Source organism: Colobus angolensis, unplaced genomic scaffold (genome assembly GCF_000951035.1).
Source record: "Colobus angolensis palliatus isolate OR3802 unplaced genomic scaffold, Cang.pa_1.0 Scaffold88, whole genome shotgun sequence".
NCBI lineage: Eukaryota > Metazoa > Chordata > Mammalia > Primates > Cercopithecidae > Colobus > Colobus angolensis.
This window is the reverse complement of record NW_012122709.1, coordinates 7,221,616-7,226,369: the sequence shown is the minus strand read 5'-3', so window position 1 is coordinate 7,226,369 and position 4,754 is coordinate 7,221,616.

The following is a 4,754-nucleotide window of genomic DNA, read 5'->3' as shown; positions in this document are numbered from 1 at the left end:
TTCTGCAAGCTGGCAGACCCAGAAAAGCCCGTGGTATAATTCGGTTCAAGTCCTAATGCCTGAAAAACATGGTAGTCGAGGACATAGATGTCAACCCAAGTGTGGGAACGATGACACAAGATGTCCTAGCTTTGGAAGTGAGGCAAAAAAAAATGGTGAATTCCTCCTTTCTCCACTTTTCATTCTAATCTGGCCCTCAACAGATTGGATGAGCGCCATCCACACTGGCAATGCAACCTGCTTTACTTAATCAACCAATTCAAGTGCTAGTCTTATGGAAACACCCTCACAGACACACCCAGAAATAATGTTAATCTGGGCACCCACAAGTCCAGGCAACTTGAAATATAAAATTCACCATCATGATGACCTATGGTTTCCCAGGTGCACCAGGAGATGTTAGCAAAATGACACCATCAACCAGAACCCACATACATTCACCAGGTCAGCGCACTTCTCAATTCACCAGAGATCGATTTTCTTCTGTGATATCACGTTCACCTGGAGTGGGGCCAAGAAACAGGCCACAGCTAATCATCAGAAATAAAGGATTCTTTATTCGCTTTTTTACAAATGAGAGAAAAATTTGCCAAAATCCTTTGGTAATAAGTAGTTATCTCAAAGGCAAAGAGACTCAAAATGAAAATGAAAAAAGTCAGTTACCCATCCCACTGTCCATGTTTTTCCTCTACATATACAAATAGGTATTAAGTTCACCCTTTCTGGTATTAAGGACTAGAGTCTAACCCAATAACTCTGAATCTGAGTGCACAGATGTTACCAGATTTTTCATTACAGAAAATGACAGTGGATATTTTACAGTGACAACTTTTACTTTAGCAGGATTCCTTAGTTAAGTGACACACACATGCAACTGGAAGGATTTACTGTTTTCACCCACAGCTCCCACACTTCACAGATGTGCAGGAGCCTCAGTACAGAAGTTCCTAGGAACGTGGATAGTACATGCGTGACTTGTTAACCGCAATGCAATAGCAAATGTATGGGGTTCGGTGTCAGTCTTTTATTCGGAATATACAGTTCAGAATTGTTTAAAATAGTACATTTATCTCCAGTACAGCACCAAGGATTTGGTGCTAAATCATTCATTAGAAGTTTGCCCCTGTATTAGTTCATTCTCACATTACTACAAAGAAACACCTAAAACTGGGTAATTTTTAAAGAAAAGAGGTTAAATTAGCTCTCAGTTCTGCAGGCTTTACAGCTGGTGGTGACTCTTTTTATAAGGATACTAATCCTCTTGAATCAAGGCTCCACTCTTATGATGTCATTCAACATTAACTTTATCCTTATAGGCCCTCCCTCCAAATACAGTGACACTGGGGGTTCGATATATGAATATGAGGACTTCAATATATGAATTTTTAAGGGACGTAATTCAGTCCACAGTAAACACTATATATAGCATATTACTGTCTGAGGGGGGAAAAAAGAAATTACACACAGAAATCTATGAAAATGAGAAAAAGCCTTATAGGTACTATTGCATATATGCTTAGATTCAGCATACATATTATAGAAAAGGTACTAAAAAACTGAATAACTATTCCTCCTGGAATACAAATCTAGGTTCAATAAAGAAAGGTAAATGAAGACATCCTTTTCATTAGATACTCTTTTTTAATGATTGAATTTATATTTTCATCATATGAATGTATATGCATTCTATATATGCATATGTACTTACATGCATATATCTATATATGTAGAGATGTATATATTTGTTAACCACAGACTCCCTACTACTACAACATTCAAACGAAAGAGAATTAATCAAGTAAAACTTAAAGAACCATAACAAGGCAGCACTGGATGACCTGGAAGGCTAAGGGTCGGTGAGCCCGCCACCCCTCACCCCCGAGCTCGGAATCAGAGAGTGATGGAGACATCCTTCACTCCACCTCCTGCTCTCTTCCTTCTCCAGTCCAGCCACCTGGTCACAGAGTGAGGCTCTAAACTGGCCCTTATTACATGTGTCTGTCCCTCCCCTTCTCAGAAGAGTGTGACTATCAAAAGTCAGCACAAAGAGTGAGACAGAGTGTGAGACCTGTTAGGTATGGAACTGTAAGAACCTTGTGCTTTGAAAGCCGATCTGCTTTGTGATATTGAAATCCTCTGAGTCCATTCCCTCATTATTACAGGAAAGGTGTGTGAAAGATCCAGGTCACATCACTACAGGACAAAAGCTCTGGATGTTTAGCCACAATCAAAGCTCTTGAGATCCAGCAATTTCCTTGAACAATTTTTCTACCACACACACACCTCAAAATATAGTGCATACCCATATTTAGGATTGTGGTAGGGGGCCATTACATGATCTTGACTGTGTCAATAAAAGTCTCAGAGTAAAACTCTGGAGCATTCAGTGCAGATGGCCTACCAGTAGGAGGTGGAATCTGAGCAAATCATCCTAACATTCTGCTACTCATCTCCAAATCACAGGCTTACATAAAATGGCTATCTATCTCAGACACTTTGCAATCTATGAGTCTGCAATGAAGAATGAATATGTGTGTGTGTGTGTGTATGTGTGTGTGTGTGTGTGTGTTTTAAAGGGGCATCTATGTGCTTTACTTGGTTTATGTATATGAGTTATTTGATTACTTAGATGGGAGTATTCTGTGTAATGGATTAATTGAATAAATGAAATATAATTACATCATGTACAAAACTTTACATAGTTTTGTCTGTTTGATCATTATTCCTGTAAGTCTCCATAGTAATATCTAATTGTATTTTTAGTGAAGAAGTTATTTTGGTCTGACCTTCAAAACTGTCTTTGCATTTGGGGAGGACAAAAGACTAGCAAAAAAAAGCCTGACGGGTTATTTTAAGTATTCTTAGGATTCAGTGTTCTTCAGACTGTCTGGATTAGCTGACTTGTGAAAAAACTAATAGTTCACTCCTCAGTATTTCCGGAACAGTAAAGATTTTTCCTCATGCCCCCAACTGCCTCTTGCCAAATAAAAAAGCAAGAGCCCACTGCCCTGAAGGGTGAGCCCCAGGCTAGGCAGCATTCATCACAGGCTGACTAAAAAGCTCTGTGGCCTTAAGGGAACATTGAGAGTAGCCTGTCAGTATTATGCTTGAGCCTGTGGTGAAGGTAACTGCAGGGAGAGGCTCCTCTGTCTGTGGAAGTGCAAGGGAAGAGTGGAAGGACTCCATTTCACGGCTTGAGTGCAAGCTCAGCCGCAGTACCACAGAACACTACGTAAACTTCCCAGGTTGTTTACTTTGGTCCCTCAGACAGAACTTGTGGATATGCCTGGGCCTGGAGGAACTCATCACCCTGGAGGGAAGGACACAAGCCTAGTTGGTATTGCCACCTGCTCTAGGGTCTTGTAGAGCTCTAGGGCTTTGAGTGAGGCCCTCACTTTCAAGAAAGAAATAAACTCTTCTCCACTGCAGCTAAACTGTAAAGCTCATAACACAAGTGGATCCTCTGTGCATATTCACTTCCTTTCCTTCTTACCCGAGGTGCTGCAGTGTGAGTCTGAAGGTGGGAAGTTCAACACTAAAGTGCTGGAGTGCATGAAAGTTATGGTAGACTCAGAAATCTGTTATTCAACAGTTAGACTGTATTTACGACGGATGGATTTTCTGTCTAGTCACCAATTATCCTCTACATGGGTGACAGAGTGAGACTGTCTCAAAAAAAAAAAAAAAAAAAAGGAGTTCAGCATGCCAAAGTGCCACAGTTTGGAGTATAGTGTGCTGAGCCCCAACAAAAGCCATGAGATTAGATATGATCATGAAGAGAGTGCCTGTGTCCATAGAAAAGAAAGAATAGCTAACCCCTAGGAATCTCCACCATCAAGAGCCTGGAGAGAAAGGGGGAAAAGTAATGAAGAAGACTAAGAACATGAGTCCAGGGACATAGGAGAAATAATCAGGAAAGGGTGGGGTGCTATAACTCAGCACACATCCTTGACGAGACTGTCTGCCTTGAGGGCACCAGGCCTGAGCTCACCAGACTTTTCACCCTGTTTCTGTCCCAAGAAGTTCATTCTCAGGTCAGCTTCATCAAGGAGCAGGGAACAATCAACTCGGTCAAATGCTGCTGAGCATGGAAAGTTAACGCTGTCAGGGGAGAAATGTCTTACTCCAAGTGCAAAGCTTCGCTCATGACCACTGTTGATGGGGTGGAAGAGTCTGGGGAATTCATTGAAGAGATATCCAATTTTCTGGGTCTACAGAAAGACAATCTTGTCCAGGAGGTGAACAGGAAAAGGGTCCACATCTGAGTCACATTTTCATCTCAGTGGAGGGAATAAAGAGAAAGGGAGTAGGGCATCTGCGTCTCAATGCCTGGAGATACTGTTCTCTCATTTATTTATTTTTTATTATTATACTTTAAATTTTAGGGTACATGTGCACAACGTGCAGGTTTGTTACATATGTATACATGTGCCATGTTGGTTTGCTGCACCCATTCACTTGTCATTTACATCAGGTATTTCTCCTAATGCTATCCCTCCCTCCTCCCCCCACCCCATGACAGACCCTGGTGTGTGATGTTCCCCTTCCTGTGTCCAAGTGATCTCACTGTTCAATTCCCACTTATAAGCGAGAACATGCGGTGTTTGGTTTGCTGTCCTTGCGATAGTTTGCTGAGAATGATGGTTTACAGTTTCATCCATGTCCCTACAAAGAACATGAACTCATCCTTTTTTATGACTGCATAGTATTCCATGGTGTATATGTGCCACATTTTCTTAATCCAGTCTATCATT